A 12,500-nucleotide genomic window follows, 5' to 3' on the forward strand; every position below is an offset into this window, starting at 1 on the left:
ATACCTACAGCCACACCACCCTGGACAAGCCCAATCTCATCTGATCTTGGAAGCTAAGCAGGGCCAGGCCTGGTTAGTGCTTGGATGGGAGACCCCCTGGGAATACCAGGTGCTGTAGGCCTTTTTTTTTTTCTCTCTTGTTCCGGCTTCCTTCAATGCTTGTTTTTAGATGTATAAGAGATGTAGGTCAATAGGAAAACAATACCTACAGCCACACCACCCTGAACAAGCCCAATCTCATCTGATCTTGGAAGCTAAGCAGGGCTGGGCCTGGTTAGTACTTGGATGGGAGACCACCTGGAAATACCAGGTGCTGTAGGCCATTTTTTCTTCTCTCTTGTTCCGGCTTCCTTCAATGCTGGTTTCTAGATGTATAAGAGATGTAGGTCAATAGGAAAACAATACCTACAGCCACACCACCCTGAACAAGCCCAATCTCGTCTGATCTTGGAAGCTAAGCAGGGACGGTCCTGGTTAGTTCTTGGATGGGAGACCACCTGGGAATACCAGGTGCTGTACACCTTTTTTTCTTCTCTCTTCTTCCGGCTTCCTTCAATGCTGGTTTCTAGATGTATAAGAGATGTAGGTCAATAGAAAAACGTTACCTACAGCCACACCACCCTGAACAAGCCCAATCTCGTCTGATCTTGGAAGCTAAGCAGGGACAGGCCTGGTTAGTACTTGGATGGGAGACCACCTGGGAATACCAGGTGCTGTAGGCCTTTTTCTTTTCTCTCTTGTTCCGGCTTCCTTCAATGCTGGTTTTGAGATAATAAGAGATGTAGGTCAATAGGAAACCAAAACCTACAGCTACACATCTCTAAACAAGCCCAATCTCGTCTGATCTTGGAAGCTAAGCAGGGCCAGGCCTGGTTAGTACTTGGATGGGAGACCACCTGGGAATACCAGGTGCTGTAGGCTTTTTTTTTTTCTCTCTTGTTCCGGCTTCCTTCAATGCTGGTTTTTAGATGTATAAGAGATGTAGGTCAATAGGAAACCAATACATACAGACACACCACCCTGAACAAGCCTGATCTTGGAAGCTAAGCAGAGCCGGGGTTGGTTAGTACTTGGATGCGAGACAACCTGGGAATACCAGGTGCTGTAGGCCCTTTTTTTTTTCTCTCTTGTTCCGACTTCCTTCAATGCTGGTTTTGAGATGTATAAGAGATGTAGGTCAATAGGAAACCGTAACCTACAGCCACACCACCCTGAACAAACCCAATCTCGTCTGATTTTGGAAGCTAAGCAGGGCTGGGCCTGGTTAGTACTTGGATGGAAGACCACCTGGAAATGCCAGGTGCTGTAGGCTTTTTTTTTCTCTCTTGTTCCGGCCTCCTTCAATGCTGGTTTTGATATGTATAAGAGATGTAGGTCAATAGGAAACCAATACCTACAGCCACACCACCCTGAACAAGCCCAATCTCGTCTGATCTTGAAAGCTAAGCAGGTCTGGGCCTGGTTAGTACTTTTTTTTTTTCTCTCTTGTTCTGGCTTACTTCAATGCTGGTTTTAAAATGTATAAGTGATGTAGGTCATTAGGAAACCAATACCTACAGCCACACCACCCTGAACAAGCCCAATCTCGTCTGATCTTGGAAGCTAAGCAGAGCCGGGCCTGGTTAGTACTTGGATGGGAGACCACCTGGGAATACCAGGTGCTGTAGGCCTTTTTTTCTTCTCTCTTGTTCCGGCTTCCTTCAATGCTGTTTTCTAGATGTATAAGAGATGTAGGTCAATAGGAAAACAATACCTACAGCCACACCACCCTGAACAAGCCCAATCTCGTCTGATCTTGGAAGCTAAGCAGGGACGGGCCTGGTTAGTACTTGGATGGGAGACCACCTGGGAATACCAGGTGCTGTAAGCCTTTTTTTTTTCTCTCTTGTTCCGGCTTCCTTCAATGCTGGTTTTGAGATTATAAGAGATGTAGGTCAATAGGATACCAAAACCTACAGCTACACATCTCTAAACAAGCCCAATCTCGTTTGATCTTGGAAGCTAAGCAGGGCCAGGCCTGGTTAGTACTTGGATGGGAGACCACCTGGGAATACCAGGTGCTGTAGGCTTTTTTTTTTTCTCTCTTGTTCCGGCTTCCTTCAATGCTGGTTTTTAGATGTATAAGAGATGTATGTCAATAGTAAAACCAATACCTACAGCCACACCACCCTGAACAAGCCTGATCTTGGAAGCTAAGCAGAGCCAGGCCTGGTTAGTACTTGGATGCGAGACCACCTGGGGATACCAGGTGCTGTAGGCCTTTTTTTCTTCTCTCTTGTTCCGGCTTCCTTCAATGCTGTTTTCTAGATGTATAAGAGATGTAGGTCAATAGGAAAACAATACCTACAGCCACACCACCCTGAACAAGCCCAATCTCATCTGATCTTGGAAGCTAAGCAGGGACGGGCCTGGTTAGTACTTGGATGGGAGACCACCTGGGAATACCAGGTGCTGTAGGCCTTTTTTTTTTTCTCTCTTGTTCCCGCTTCCTTCAATGCTGGTTTTTATATGTATAAGAGATGTAGGTCAATAGGAAACCAATACCTACAGCCACACCTCCCTGAACAAGCCCAATCTCGTCTGATCTTGGAAGCTAAGCAGAGCCGGGCCTGGTTAGTACTTGGATGGGAGACACCTGGAAATACCAGGTGCTGTAGGCTTTTTTTTTTCTCTCTTGTTCCGGCCTCCTTCAATGCTGGTTTTGAGATGTATAAGAGATGTAGGTCAATAGGAAACCAATGCCTACAGCCACACCTCCCTGAACAAGCCCAATCTCGTCTGATCTTGGAAGCTAAGCAGAGCCGGGCCTGGTTAGTACTTGGATGGGAGACCACCTGGGAATACCAGGTGCTGTAGGCCTTTTTTTCTTCTCTCTTGTTCCGGCTTCCTTCAATGCTGGTTTCTAGATGTATAAGAGATGTAGGTCAATAGGAAAACAATACCTACAGCCACACCACCCTGAACAAGCCCAATCTCGTCTGATCTTGGATGCTAAGCAGGGCTGGGCCTGGTTAGTACTTGGATGGGAGACCACCTGGAAATACCAGGTGCTGTAGGCTTTTTTTTTCTCTCTTGTTCCGGCCTCCTTCAATGCTGGTTTTGAGATGTATAAGAGATGTAGGTCAATAGGAAACCAATACCTACAGCCACACCTCCCTGAACAAGCCCAATCTCGTCTGATCTTGGAAGCTAAGCAGAGCCGGGCCTGGTTAGTACTTGGATGGGAGACCACCTGGGAATACCAGGTGCTGTAGGCCATTTTTTCTTCTCTCTTGTTCCGGCTTCCTTCAATGCTGGTTTCTAGATGTATAAGAGATGTAGGTCAATAGGAAAACAATACCTACAGCCACACCACCCTGAACAAGCCCAATCTCTTCTGATCTTGGAAGCTAAGCAGGGACGGTCCTGGTTAGTTCTTGGATGGGAGACCACCTGGGAATACCAGGTGCTGTACGCCTTTTTTTCTTCTCTCTTCTTCCGGCTTCCTTCAATGCTGGTTTCTAGATGTATAAGAGATGTAGGTCAATAGGAAAACGTTACCTACAGCCACACCACCCTGAACAAGCCCAATCTCGTCTGATCTTGGAAGCTAAGCAGGGACAGGCCTGGTTAGTACTTGGATGGGAGACCACCTGGGAATACCAGGTGCTGTAGGCCTTTTTTTTTTCTCTCTTGTTCCGGCTTCCTTCAATGCTGGTTTTGAGATAATAAGAGATGTAGGTCAATAGGAAACCAAAACCTACAGCTACACATCTCTAAACAAGCCCAATCTCATCTGATCTTGGAAGCTAAGCAGGGCCAGGCCTGGTTAGTACTTGGATGGGAGACCACCTGGGAATACCAGGTGCTGTAGGCTTTTTTTTTTTCTCTCTTGTTCCGGCTTCCTTCAATGCTGGTTTTTAGATGTATAAGAGATGTAGGTCAATAGGAAACCAATACATACAGACACACCACCCTGAACAAGCCTGATCTTGGAAGCTAAGCAGAGCCGGGGTTGGTTAGTACTTGGATGCGAGACAACCTGGGAATACCAGGTGCTGTAGGCCCTTTTTTTTTTCTCTCTTGTTCCGACTTCCTTCAATGCTGGTTTTGAGATGTATAAGAGATGTAGGTCAATAGGAAACCGTAACCTACAGCCACACCACCCTGAACAAACCCAATCTCGTCTGATTTTGGAAGCTAAGCAGGGCTGGGCCTGGTTAGTACTTGGATGGAAGACCACCTGGAAATGCCAGGTGCTGTAGGCTTTTTTTTTCTCTCTTGTTCCGGCCTCCTTCAATGCTGGTTTTGATATGTATAAGAGATGTAGGTCAATAGGAAACCAATACCTACAGCCACACCACCCTGAACAAGCCCAATCTCGTCTGATCTTGAAAGCTAAGCAGGTCTGGGCCTGGTTAGTACTTTTTTTTTTTCTCTCTTGTTCTGGCTTACTTCAATGCTGGTTTTAAAATGTATAAGTGATGTAGGTCATTAGGAAACCAATACCTACAGCCACACCACCCTGGACAAGCCCAATCTCATCTGATCTTGGAAGCTAAGCAGGGCCAGGCCTGGTTAGTGCTTGGATGGGAGACCCCCTGGGAATACCAGGTGCTGTAGGCCTTTTTTTTTTTTCTCTCTTGTTCCGGCTTCCTTCAATGCTTGTTTTTAGATGTATAAGAGATGGAGGTCAATAGGAAAACAATACCTACAGCCACACCACCCTGAACAAGCCCAATCTCATCTGATCTTGGAAGCTAAGCAGGGCTGGGCCTGGTTAGTACTTGGATGGGAAACCACCTGGAAATACCAGGTGCTGTAGGCTTTTTTTTTTCTCTCTTGTTTCGGCCTCCTTCAATGCTGGTTTTCAGATGTATAAGAGATGTAGGTCAATAGGAAACCAATACCTACAGCCACACCACCCTGAACAAGCCCAATCTCGTCTGATCTTGGAAGCTAAGCAGAGCCAGGCCTGGTTAGTACTTGGATGGAAGACCACCTGGGAATACCAGGTGCTGTAGGCTTTTTTTTTTTCTCTTGTTCCGGCCTCCTTCAATGCTGGTTTTGAGATGTATAAGAGATGTAGGTCAATAGGAAACCAATACCTACAGCCACACCACCCTAAACAAGCCCAATCTCGTCTGATCTTGGAAGTTAAGCAGAGCCGGGCCTGGTTAGTACTTGGATGGGAGACCACCTGGGCATACCAGGTGCTGTAGGCCTTTTTTTCTTCTCTCTTGTTCCGGCTTCCTTCAATGCTGGTTTCTAGATGTATAAGAGATGTAGGTCAATAGGAAAACAATACCTACAGCTACACCACCCTGAACAAGCCCAATCTTGTCTGATCTTGGAAGCTAAGCAGGGACGGGCCTGGTTAGTACTTGGATGGGAGATCACCTGGGAATACCAGGTGCTGTAGGCCTTTTTTCTTCTCTCTTGTTCCGGCTTCCTTCAATGCTGGTTTGTAGATGTATAAGAGATGTAGGTCAATAGGAAAATAATACCTACAGCCACACCACCCTGAACAAGCCCAATCTCGTCTGATCTTGGAAGCTAAGCAGGGCTGGGCCTGGTTAGTACTTGGATGGGAGACCACCTGGAAATACCAGGTGCTGTAGGCTTTTTTTTTTCTCTCTTGTTCCGGCCTCCTTCAATGCTTGTTTTTAGATGTATAAGAGATGTAGGTCAATAGGAAACCAATACCTACAGCCACACCACCCTGAACAAGCCCAATCTCGTCTCATTTTGGAAGCTAAGCAGGGCTGGGCCTGGTTAGTACTTGGATGGGAGACCACCTGGAAATACCAGGTGCTGTAGGCTTTTTTTTTTCTCTCTTGTTCCGGCCTCCTTCAATGTTGGTTTTCAGATGTATAAGAGATGTAGGTCAATAGGAAACCAATACCTACAGCCACACCACCCTGAACAAGCCCAATCTCGTCTGATCTTGGAAGCTAAGCAGAGCCGGGCCTGGTTAGTACTTGGATGGGAGACCACCTGGGAATACCAGGTGCTGTAGGCCTTTTTTTCTTCTCTCTTGTTCCGGCTTCCTTCAATGCTGTTTTCTAGATGTATAAGAGATGTAGGTCAATAGGAAAACAATACCTACAGCCACACCACCCTGAACAAGCCCAATCTCGTCTGATCTTGGAAGCTAAGCAGGGACGGGCCTGGTTAGTACTTGGATGGGAGACCACCTGGGAATACCAGGTGCTGTAAGCCTTTTTTTTTTCTCTCTTGTTCCGGCTTCCTTCAATGCTGGTTTTGAGATTATAAGAGATGTAGGTCAATAGGATACCAAAACCTACAGCTACACATCTCTAAACAAGCCCAATCTCGTTTGATCTTGAAAGCTAAGCAGGGCCAGGCCTGGTTAGTACTTGGATGGGAGACCACCTGGGAATACCAGGTGCTGTAGGCTTTTTTTTTCTCTCTCTTGTTCCGGCTTCCTTCAATGCTGGTTTTTAGATGTATAAGAGATGTATGTCAATAGTAAAACCAATACCTACAGCCACACCACCCTGAACAAGCCTGATCTTGGAAGCTAAGCAGAGCCAGGCCTGGTTAGTACTTGGATGCGAGACCACCTGGGGATACCAGGTGCTGTAGGCCCTTTTTTTTTTCTCTCTTGTTCCGACTTCCTTCAATGCTGGTTTTGAGATGTATAAGAGATGTAGGTCAATAGGAAACCAATACCTACAGCCACACCACCCTGAACAAGCCCAATCTCGTCTGATCTTGGAAGCTAAGCAGAGCCGGGCCTGGTTAGTACTTGGATGGGAGACCACCTGGGAATATCAGGTGCTGTAGGCCTTTTTTTCTTCTCTCTTGTTCCGGCTTCCTTCAATGCTGGTTTCTAGATGTATAAGAGATGTAGGTCAATAGGAAAAAAATGCCTACAGCCACACCACCCTGAACAAGCCCAATCTCATCTGATCTTGGAAGCTAAGCAGGGCCAGGCCTGGTTAGTACTTGGATGGGAGACCACCTGGGAATACCAGGTGCTGTAGGCTTTTTTTTTCTCTCTTGTTCCGGCTTCCTTCAATGCTGGTTTTGAGATTATAAGAGATGTAGGTCAATACAAAACCAATACCTACAGCTACACATCTCTGAACAAGCCCAATCTTGTTTGATCTTGGAAGCTAAGCAGAGCCAGGCCTGGTTAGTATTTGGATGGGAGACCACCTGGGAATACCAGGTGCTGTAGGCCTTTTTTTCTTCTCTCTTGTTCCGGCTTCCTTCAATGCTGGTTTCTAGATGTATAAGAGATGTAGGTCAATAGGAAAATAATACCTACAGCCACACCACCCTGAACAAGCCCAATCTCGTCTGATCTTGGAAGCTAAGCAGGGCTGGGCCTGGTTAGTACTTGGATGGGAGACCACCTGGAAATACCAGGTGCTGTAGGCTTTTTTTTTTCTCTCTTGTTCCGGCCTCCTTCAATGCTTGTTTTTAGATGTATAAGCGATGTAGGTCAATAGGAAACCAATACCTACAGCCACACCACCCTGAACAAGCCCAATCTCGTCTGATCTTGAAAGCTAAGCAGGTCTGGGCCTGGTTAGTACTTTTTTTTTTTCTCTCTTGTTCCGACTTCCTTCAATGCTGGTTTTGAGATGTATAAGAGATGTAGGTCAATAGGAAACCGTAACCTACAGCCACACCACCCTGAACAAACCCAATCTCGTCTGATTTTGGAAGCTAAGCAGGGCTGGGCCTGGTTAGTACTTGGATGGAAGACCACCTGGAAATGCCAGGTGCTGTAGGCTTTTTTTTTCTCTCTTGTTCCGGCCTCCTTCAATGCTGGTTTTGATATGTATAAGAGATGTAGGTCAATAGGAAACCAATACCTACAGCCACACCACCCTGAACAAGCCCAATCTCGTCTGATCTTGAAAGCTAAGCAGGTCTGGGCCTGGTTAGTACTTTTTTTTTTCTCTCTTGTTCTGGCTTACTTCAATGCTGGTTTTAAAATGTATAAGTGATGTAGGTCATTAGGAAACCAATACCTACAGCCACACCACCCTGGACAAGCCCAATCTCATCTGATCTTGGAAGCTAAGCAGGGCCAGGCCTGGTTAGTGCTTGGATGGGAGACCCCCTGGGAATACCAGGTGCTGTAGGCCTTTTTTTTTTTCTCTCTTGTTCCGGCTTCCTTCAATGCTTGTTTTTAGATGTATAAGAGATGTAGGTCAATAGGAAAACAATACCTACAGCCACACCACCCTGAACAAGCCCAATCTCATCTGATCTTGGAAGCTAAGCAGGGCTGGGCCTGGTTAGTACTTGGATGGGAGACCACCTGGAAATACCAGGTGCTGTAGGCTTTTTTTTTTCTCTCTTGTTTCGGCCTCCTTCAATGCTGGTTTTGAGATGTATAAGAGATGTAGGTCAATAGGAAACCAATACCTACAGCCACACCACCCTGAACAAGCCCAATCTCGTCTGATCTTGGAAGCTAAGCAGAGCCGGGCCTGGTTAGTACTTGGATGGAAGACCACCTGGGAATACCAGGTGCTGTAGGCTTTTTTTTTTTCTCTTGTTCCGGCCTCCTTCAATGCTGGTTTTGAGATGTATAAGAGATGTAGGTCAATAGGAAACCAATACCTACAGCCACACCACCCTAAACAAGCCCAATCTCGTCTGATCTTGGAAGCTAAGCAGAGCCGGGCCTGGTTAGTACTTGGATGGGAGACCACCTGGGCATACCAGGTGCTGTAGGCCTTTTTTTCTTCTCTCTTGTTCCGGCTTCCTTCAATGCTGGTTTCTAGATGTATAAGAGATGTAGGTCAATAGGAAAACAATACCTACAGCTACACCACCCTGAACAAGCCCAATCTTGTCTGATCTTGGAAGCTAAGCAGGGACGGGCCTGGTTAGTACTTGGATGGGAGATCACCTGGGAATACCAGGTGCTGTAGGCCTTTTTTCTTCTCTCTTGTTCCGGCTTCCTTCAATGCTGGTTTCTAGATGTATAAGAGATGTAGGTCAATAGGAAAATAATACCTACAGCCACACCACCCTGAACAAGCCCAATCTCGTCTGATCTTGGAAGCTAAGCAGGGCTGGGCCTGGTTAGTACTTGGATGGGAGACCACCTGGAAATACCAGGTGCTGTAGGCTTTTTTTTTTCTCTCTTGTTCCGGCCTCCTTCAATGCTTGTTTTTAGATGTATAAGAGATGTAGGTCAATAGGAAAACAATACCTACAGCCACACCACCCTGAACAAGCCTGATCTTGGAAGCTAAGCAGAGCCAGGCCTGGTTAGTACTTGGATGCGAGACCACCTGGGGATACCAGGTGCTGTAGGCCCTTTTTTTTTTCTCTCTTGTTCCGACTTCCTTCAATGCTGGTTTTGAGATGTATAAGAGATGTAGGTCAATAGGAAACCAATACCTACAGCCACACCACCCTGAACAAGCCCAATCTCGTCTGATCTTGGAAGCTAAGCAGGGCTAGGCCTGGTTAGTACTTGGATGGGAGACCACCTGGAAATACCAGGTGCTGTAGGCTTTTTTTTTTCTCTCTTGTTCCGGCCTCCTTCAATGTTGGTTTTCAGATGTATAAGAGATGTAGGTCAATAGGAAACCAATACCTACAGCCACACCACCCTGAACAAAGCCCAATCTCGTCTGATCTTGGAAAGCTAAGCAGGGCTGGGCCTGGTTAGTACTTGGATGGGAGACCACCTGGGAATACCAGGTGCTGTAGGCCCTTTTTTTCTTCTCTCTTGTTCCGGCTTCCTTCAATGCTGTTTTCTAGATGTATAAGAGATGTAGGTCAATAGGAAAACAAATACCTACAGCCACACCACCCTGAACAAGGCCCAATCTCGTCTGATCTTGGAAGCTAAGCAGGGACGGGCCTGGTTAGTACTTGGATGGGAGACCACCTGGAATACCAGGTGCTGTAAGCCTTTTTTTTTCTCTCTTGTTCCGGCTTCCTTCAATGCTGGTTTTGAGATTATAAGAGATGTAGGTCAATAGGATACCAAAACCTACAGCTACACATCTCTAAACAAGCCCAATCTCGTTTGATCTTGGAAGCTAAGCAGGGCCAAGGCCTGGTTAGTACTTGGATGGGAGACCACCTGGGAATACCAATTGCTGTAGCCTTTTTTTTTTTCTCTCTTGTTCCGGCTTCCTTCAATGCTGGTTTTTAGATGTATAAGAGATGTATGTCAATAGTAAAAACCAATACCTACAGCCACACCACCCTGAACAAGCCTGATCTTGGAAGCTAAGCAGAGCCAGGCCTGGTTAGTACTTGGATGCGAGACCACCTGGGGATACCAGGTGCTGTAGGCCCTTTTTTTTTTTCTCTCTTGTTCCGACTTCCTTCAATTGCTGGTTTTGAGATGTATAAGAGATGTAGGTCAATAGGAAACCAATACCTACAGCCACACCACCCTGAACAAGCCCAATCTCGTCTGATCTTGGAAGCTAAGCAGAGCCGGGCCTGGTTAGTACTTGGAATGGAGACCACCTGGGAATATCAGGTGCTGTAGGCCTTTTTTTCTTCTCTCTTGTTCCGGCTTCCTTCAATGCTGGTTTCTAGATGTATAAGAGATGTAGGTCAATAGGAAAAAAATGCCTACAGCCACACCACCCTGAACAAGCCCAATCTCATCTGATCTTGGAAGCTAAGCAGGGCCAGGCCTGGTTAGTACTTGGATGGGAGACCACCTGGGAATACCAGGTGCTGTAGGCTTTTTTTTTCTCTCTTGTTCCGGCTTCCTTCAATGCTGGTTTTGAGATTATAAGAGATGTAGGTCAATACAAAACCAATACCTACAGCTACACATCTCTGAACAAGCCCAATCTTGTTTGATCTTGGAAGCTAAGCAGAGCCGGGCCTGGTTAGTATTTGGATGGGAGACCACCTGGGAATACCAGGTGCTGTAGGCCTTTTTTTCTTCTCTCTTGTTCCGGCTTCCTTCAATGCTGGTTTCTAGATGTATAAGAGATGTAGGTCAATAGGAAAATAATACCTACAGCCACACCACCCTGAACAAGCCCAATCTCGTCTGATCTTGGAAGCAAAGCAGGGCTGGGCCTGGTTAGTACTTGGATGGGAGACCACCTGGAAATACCAGGTGCTGTAGGCTTTTTTTTTTCTCTCTTGTTCCGGCCTCCTTCAATGCTTGTTTTTAGATGTATAAGAGATGTAGGTCAATAGGAAAACAATACCTACAGCCACACCACCCTGAACAAGCCTGATCTTGGAAGCTAAGCAGAGCCAGGCCTGGTTAGTACTTGGATGCGAGACCACCTGGGGATACCAGGTGCTGTAGGCCCTTTTTTTTTTCTCTCTTGTTCCGACTTCCTTCAATGCTGGTTTTGAGATGTATAAGAGATGTAGGTCAATAGGAAACCAATACCTACAGCCACACCACCCTGAACAAGCCAAATCTCGTCTGATCTTGGAAGCTAAGCAGGGCTGGGCCTGGTTAGTACTTGGATGGGAGACCACCTGGAAATACCAGGTGCTGTAGGCTTTTTTTTTTCTCTCTTGTTCCGGCCTCCTTCAATGTTGGTTTTCAGATGTATAAGAGATGTAGGTCAATAGGAAACCAATACCTACAGCCACACCACCCTGAACAAGCCCAATCTCGTCTGATCTTGGAAGCTAAGCAGAGCCGGGCCTGGTTAGTACTTGGATGGGAGACCACCTGGGAATACCAGGTGCTGTAGGCCTTTTTTTCTTCTCTCTTGTTCCGGCTTCCTTCAATGCTGTTTTCTAGATGTATAAGAGATGTAGGTCAATAGGAAAACAATACCTACAGCCACACCACCCTGAACAAGCCCAATCTCGTCTGATCTTGGAAGCTAAGCAGGGACGGGCCTGGTTAGTACTTGGATGGGAGACCACCTGGGAATACCAGGTGCTGTAAGCCTTTTTTTTTTCTCTCTTGTTCCGGCTTCCCTTCAATGCTGGTTTTGAGATTATAAGAGATGTAGGTCAATAGGATACCAAAACCTACAGCTACACATCTCTAAACAAGCCCAATCTCGTTTGATCTTGGAAGCTAAGCAGGGCCAGGCCTGGTTAGTATTTGGATGGCAGACCACCTGGGAATACCAGGTGCTGTAGGCTTTTTTTTTTTCTCTCTTGTTCCGGCTTCCTTCAATGCTGGTTTTTAGATGTATAAGAGATGTATGTCAATAGTAAAACCAATACCTACAGCCACACCACCCTGAACAAGCCTGATCTTGGAAGCTAAGCAGAGCCAGGCCTGGTTAGTACTTGGATGCGAGACCACCTGGGGATACCAGGTGCTGTAGGCCCTTTTTTTTTTCTCTCTTGTTCCGACTTCCTTCAATGCTGGTTTTGAGATGTATAAGAGATGTAGGTCAATATGAAACCAATACCTACAGCCACACCACCCTGAACAAGCCCAATCTTGTCTGATCTTGGAAGCTAAGCAGGGCTGGGCCTGGTTAGTACTTGGATGGGAGACCACCTGGAAATACCAGGTGCTGTAGGCTTTTTTTTTTCTCTCTTGTTCCGGCCTCCTTCAA

At 46.4% G+C, this 12,500-nt stretch overlaps 23 non-coding genes and 28 pseudogenes across 23 annotated transcripts; all 51 read left to right on the plus strand.

Annotated features, from left to right (window-relative positions):
* The first annotated feature begins 2 nt into the window (after positions 1-2).
* LOC142109712 (5S ribosomal RNA) lies at positions 3-121 on the plus strand (annotated as a pseudogene).
* Positions 122-203: 82 nt separating this feature from the next.
* On the plus strand, positions 204-322 carry LOC142110441 (5S ribosomal RNA). The gene has a single exon (XR_012680527.1). It is a non-coding gene; the product is annotated as a 5S ribosomal RNA (ribosomal RNA).
* Positions 323-403: 81 nt separating this feature from the next.
* On the plus strand, positions 404-522 carry LOC142110232 (5S ribosomal RNA; annotated as a pseudogene).
* Positions 523-603: 81 nt separating this feature from the next.
* Positions 604-722, plus strand: LOC142110866 (5S ribosomal RNA). The gene has a single exon (XR_012680799.1). It is a non-coding gene; the product is annotated as a 5S ribosomal RNA (ribosomal RNA).
* An 80-nt stretch (positions 723-802) lies between these two features.
* On the plus strand, positions 803-921 carry LOC142110120 (5S ribosomal RNA; annotated as a pseudogene).
* A 272-nt stretch (positions 922-1,193) lies between these two features.
* Positions 1,194-1,312, plus strand: LOC142109860 (5S ribosomal RNA; annotated as a pseudogene).
* Positions 1,313-1,551: 239 nt separating this feature from the next.
* On the plus strand, positions 1,552-1,670 carry LOC142110737 (5S ribosomal RNA). The gene has a single exon (XR_012680675.1). It is a non-coding gene; the product is annotated as a 5S ribosomal RNA (ribosomal RNA).
* An 81-nt stretch (positions 1,671-1,751) lies between these two features.
* LOC142110786 (5S ribosomal RNA) lies at positions 1,752-1,870 on the plus strand. The gene has a single exon (XR_012680722.1). It is a non-coding gene; the product is annotated as a 5S ribosomal RNA (ribosomal RNA).
* An 80-nt stretch (positions 1,871-1,950) lies between these two features.
* Positions 1,951-2,069, plus strand: LOC142110179 (5S ribosomal RNA; annotated as a pseudogene).
* A 272-nt stretch (positions 2,070-2,341) lies between these two features.
* Positions 2,342-2,460, plus strand: LOC142110977 (5S ribosomal RNA). The gene has a single exon (XR_012680904.1). It is a non-coding gene; the product is annotated as a 5S ribosomal RNA (ribosomal RNA).
* Positions 2,461-2,542: 82 nt separating this feature from the next.
* LOC142110293 (5S ribosomal RNA) lies at positions 2,543-2,660 on the plus strand (annotated as a pseudogene).
* An 80-nt stretch (positions 2,661-2,740) lies between these two features.
* On the plus strand, positions 2,741-2,859 carry LOC142110510 (5S ribosomal RNA). Its single transcript, XR_012680533.1, has one exon. It is a non-coding gene; the product is annotated as a 5S ribosomal RNA (ribosomal RNA).
* Positions 2,860-2,940: 81 nt separating this feature from the next.
* On the plus strand, positions 2,941-3,059 carry LOC142110959 (5S ribosomal RNA). Its single transcript, XR_012680887.1, has one exon. It is a non-coding gene; the product is annotated as a 5S ribosomal RNA (ribosomal RNA).
* A 79-nt stretch (positions 3,060-3,138) lies between these two features.
* LOC142110820 (5S ribosomal RNA) lies at positions 3,139-3,257 on the plus strand. Its single transcript, XR_012680756.1, has one exon. It is a non-coding gene; the product is annotated as a 5S ribosomal RNA (ribosomal RNA).
* Positions 3,258-3,338: 81 nt separating this feature from the next.
* LOC142110163 (5S ribosomal RNA) lies at positions 3,339-3,457 on the plus strand (annotated as a pseudogene).
* Positions 3,458-3,538: 81 nt separating this feature from the next.
* On the plus strand, positions 3,539-3,657 carry LOC142110867 (5S ribosomal RNA). Its single transcript, XR_012680800.1, has one exon. It is a non-coding gene; the product is annotated as a 5S ribosomal RNA (ribosomal RNA).
* An 80-nt stretch (positions 3,658-3,737) lies between these two features.
* Positions 3,738-3,856, plus strand: LOC142110047 (5S ribosomal RNA; annotated as a pseudogene).
* Positions 3,857-4,128: 272 nt separating this feature from the next.
* On the plus strand, positions 4,129-4,247 carry LOC142109861 (5S ribosomal RNA; annotated as a pseudogene).
* Positions 4,248-4,486: 239 nt separating this feature from the next.
* LOC142109713 (5S ribosomal RNA) lies at positions 4,487-4,605 on the plus strand (annotated as a pseudogene).
* An 83-nt stretch (positions 4,606-4,688) lies between these two features.
* On the plus strand, positions 4,689-4,807 carry LOC142110766 (5S ribosomal RNA). Its single transcript, XR_012680702.1, has one exon. It is a non-coding gene; the product is annotated as a 5S ribosomal RNA (ribosomal RNA).
* Positions 4,808-4,887: 80 nt separating this feature from the next.
* LOC142109974 (5S ribosomal RNA) lies at positions 4,888-5,006 on the plus strand (annotated as a pseudogene).
* A 79-nt stretch (positions 5,007-5,085) lies between these two features.
* Positions 5,086-5,204, plus strand: LOC142109914 (5S ribosomal RNA; annotated as a pseudogene).
* Positions 5,205-5,285: 81 nt separating this feature from the next.
* On the plus strand, positions 5,286-5,404 carry LOC142109852 (5S ribosomal RNA; annotated as a pseudogene).
* An 80-nt stretch (positions 5,405-5,484) lies between these two features.
* Positions 5,485-5,603, plus strand: LOC142110676 (5S ribosomal RNA). The gene has a single exon (XR_012680616.1). It is a non-coding gene; the product is annotated as a 5S ribosomal RNA (ribosomal RNA).
* Positions 5,604-5,683: 80 nt separating this feature from the next.
* On the plus strand, positions 5,684-5,802 carry LOC142110165 (5S ribosomal RNA; annotated as a pseudogene).
* Positions 5,803-5,882: 80 nt separating this feature from the next.
* LOC142110739 (5S ribosomal RNA) lies at positions 5,883-6,001 on the plus strand. The gene has a single exon (XR_012680677.1). It is a non-coding gene; the product is annotated as a 5S ribosomal RNA (ribosomal RNA).
* An 81-nt stretch (positions 6,002-6,082) lies between these two features.
* On the plus strand, positions 6,083-6,201 carry LOC142110787 (5S ribosomal RNA). The gene has a single exon (XR_012680723.1). It is a non-coding gene; the product is annotated as a 5S ribosomal RNA (ribosomal RNA).
* An 80-nt stretch (positions 6,202-6,281) lies between these two features.
* LOC142110305 (5S ribosomal RNA) lies at positions 6,282-6,400 on the plus strand (annotated as a pseudogene).
* Positions 6,401-6,673: 273 nt separating this feature from the next.
* On the plus strand, positions 6,674-6,792 carry LOC142110893 (5S ribosomal RNA). The gene has a single exon (XR_012680824.1). It is a non-coding gene; the product is annotated as a 5S ribosomal RNA (ribosomal RNA).
* An 81-nt stretch (positions 6,793-6,873) lies between these two features.
* Positions 6,874-6,992, plus strand: LOC142110206 (5S ribosomal RNA). Its single transcript, XR_012680496.1, has one exon. It is a non-coding gene; the product is annotated as a 5S ribosomal RNA (ribosomal RNA).
* A 78-nt stretch (positions 6,993-7,070) lies between these two features.
* LOC142110255 (5S ribosomal RNA) lies at positions 7,071-7,189 on the plus strand (annotated as a pseudogene).
* An 81-nt stretch (positions 7,190-7,270) lies between these two features.
* LOC142110677 (5S ribosomal RNA) lies at positions 7,271-7,389 on the plus strand. The gene has a single exon (XR_012680617.1). It is a non-coding gene; the product is annotated as a 5S ribosomal RNA (ribosomal RNA).
* A 240-nt stretch (positions 7,390-7,629) lies between these two features.
* Positions 7,630-7,748, plus strand: LOC142109864 (5S ribosomal RNA; annotated as a pseudogene).
* Positions 7,749-7,986: 238 nt separating this feature from the next.
* LOC142109714 (5S ribosomal RNA) lies at positions 7,987-8,105 on the plus strand (annotated as a pseudogene).
* Positions 8,106-8,187: 82 nt separating this feature from the next.
* Positions 8,188-8,306, plus strand: LOC142110603 (5S ribosomal RNA). Its single transcript, XR_012680546.1, has one exon. It is a non-coding gene; the product is annotated as a 5S ribosomal RNA (ribosomal RNA).
* Positions 8,307-8,386: 80 nt separating this feature from the next.
* On the plus strand, positions 8,387-8,505 carry LOC142111004 (5S ribosomal RNA; annotated as a pseudogene).
* Positions 8,506-8,584: 79 nt separating this feature from the next.
* Positions 8,585-8,703, plus strand: LOC142109997 (5S ribosomal RNA; annotated as a pseudogene).
* Positions 8,704-8,784: 81 nt separating this feature from the next.
* On the plus strand, positions 8,785-8,903 carry LOC142109853 (5S ribosomal RNA; annotated as a pseudogene).
* An 80-nt stretch (positions 8,904-8,983) lies between these two features.
* Positions 8,984-9,102, plus strand: LOC142110678 (5S ribosomal RNA). Its single transcript, XR_012680618.1, has one exon. It is a non-coding gene; the product is annotated as a 5S ribosomal RNA (ribosomal RNA).
* A 271-nt stretch (positions 9,103-9,373) lies between these two features.
* LOC142109684 (5S ribosomal RNA) lies at positions 9,374-9,492 on the plus strand (annotated as a pseudogene).
* Positions 9,493-9,572: 80 nt separating this feature from the next.
* LOC142110943 (5S ribosomal RNA) lies at positions 9,573-9,693 on the plus strand. The gene has a single exon (XR_012680871.1). It is a non-coding gene; the product is annotated as a 5S ribosomal RNA (ribosomal RNA).
* An 83-nt stretch (positions 9,694-9,776) lies between these two features.
* Positions 9,777-9,895, plus strand: LOC142110222 (5S ribosomal RNA; annotated as a pseudogene).
* A 475-nt stretch (positions 9,896-10,370) lies between these two features.
* LOC142110148 (5S ribosomal RNA) lies at positions 10,371-10,489 on the plus strand (annotated as a pseudogene).
* An 81-nt stretch (positions 10,490-10,570) lies between these two features.
* LOC142110217 (5S ribosomal RNA) lies at positions 10,571-10,689 on the plus strand. The gene has a single exon (XR_012680497.1). It is a non-coding gene; the product is annotated as a 5S ribosomal RNA (ribosomal RNA).
* A 78-nt stretch (positions 10,690-10,767) lies between these two features.
* On the plus strand, positions 10,768-10,886 carry LOC142110266 (5S ribosomal RNA; annotated as a pseudogene).
* An 81-nt stretch (positions 10,887-10,967) lies between these two features.
* LOC142110910 (5S ribosomal RNA) lies at positions 10,968-11,086 on the plus strand. Its single transcript, XR_012680840.1, has one exon. It is a non-coding gene; the product is annotated as a 5S ribosomal RNA (ribosomal RNA).
* A 271-nt stretch (positions 11,087-11,357) lies between these two features.
* On the plus strand, positions 11,358-11,476 carry LOC142109676 (5S ribosomal RNA; annotated as a pseudogene).
* An 80-nt stretch (positions 11,477-11,556) lies between these two features.
* LOC142110740 (5S ribosomal RNA) lies at positions 11,557-11,675 on the plus strand. Its single transcript, XR_012680678.1, has one exon. It is a non-coding gene; the product is annotated as a 5S ribosomal RNA (ribosomal RNA).
* An 81-nt stretch (positions 11,676-11,756) lies between these two features.
* Positions 11,757-11,875, plus strand: LOC142110788 (5S ribosomal RNA). Its single transcript, XR_012680724.1, has one exon. It is a non-coding gene; the product is annotated as a 5S ribosomal RNA (ribosomal RNA).
* Positions 11,876-11,956: 81 nt separating this feature from the next.
* On the plus strand, positions 11,957-12,075 carry LOC142110451 (5S ribosomal RNA; annotated as a pseudogene).
* A 273-nt stretch (positions 12,076-12,348) lies between these two features.
* LOC142111016 (5S ribosomal RNA) lies at positions 12,349-12,467 on the plus strand (annotated as a pseudogene).
* Positions 12,468-12,500: the final 33 nt, after the last annotated feature.

The sequence above is a fragment of the Mixophyes fleayi genome (assembly GCF_038048845.1).
Source record: "Mixophyes fleayi isolate aMixFle1 chromosome 3 unlocalized genomic scaffold, aMixFle1.hap1 SUPER_3_unloc_1, whole genome shotgun sequence".
In the NCBI taxonomy this organism is placed as follows: Eukaryota; Metazoa; Chordata; class Amphibia; order Anura; family Limnodynastidae; genus Mixophyes; species Mixophyes fleayi.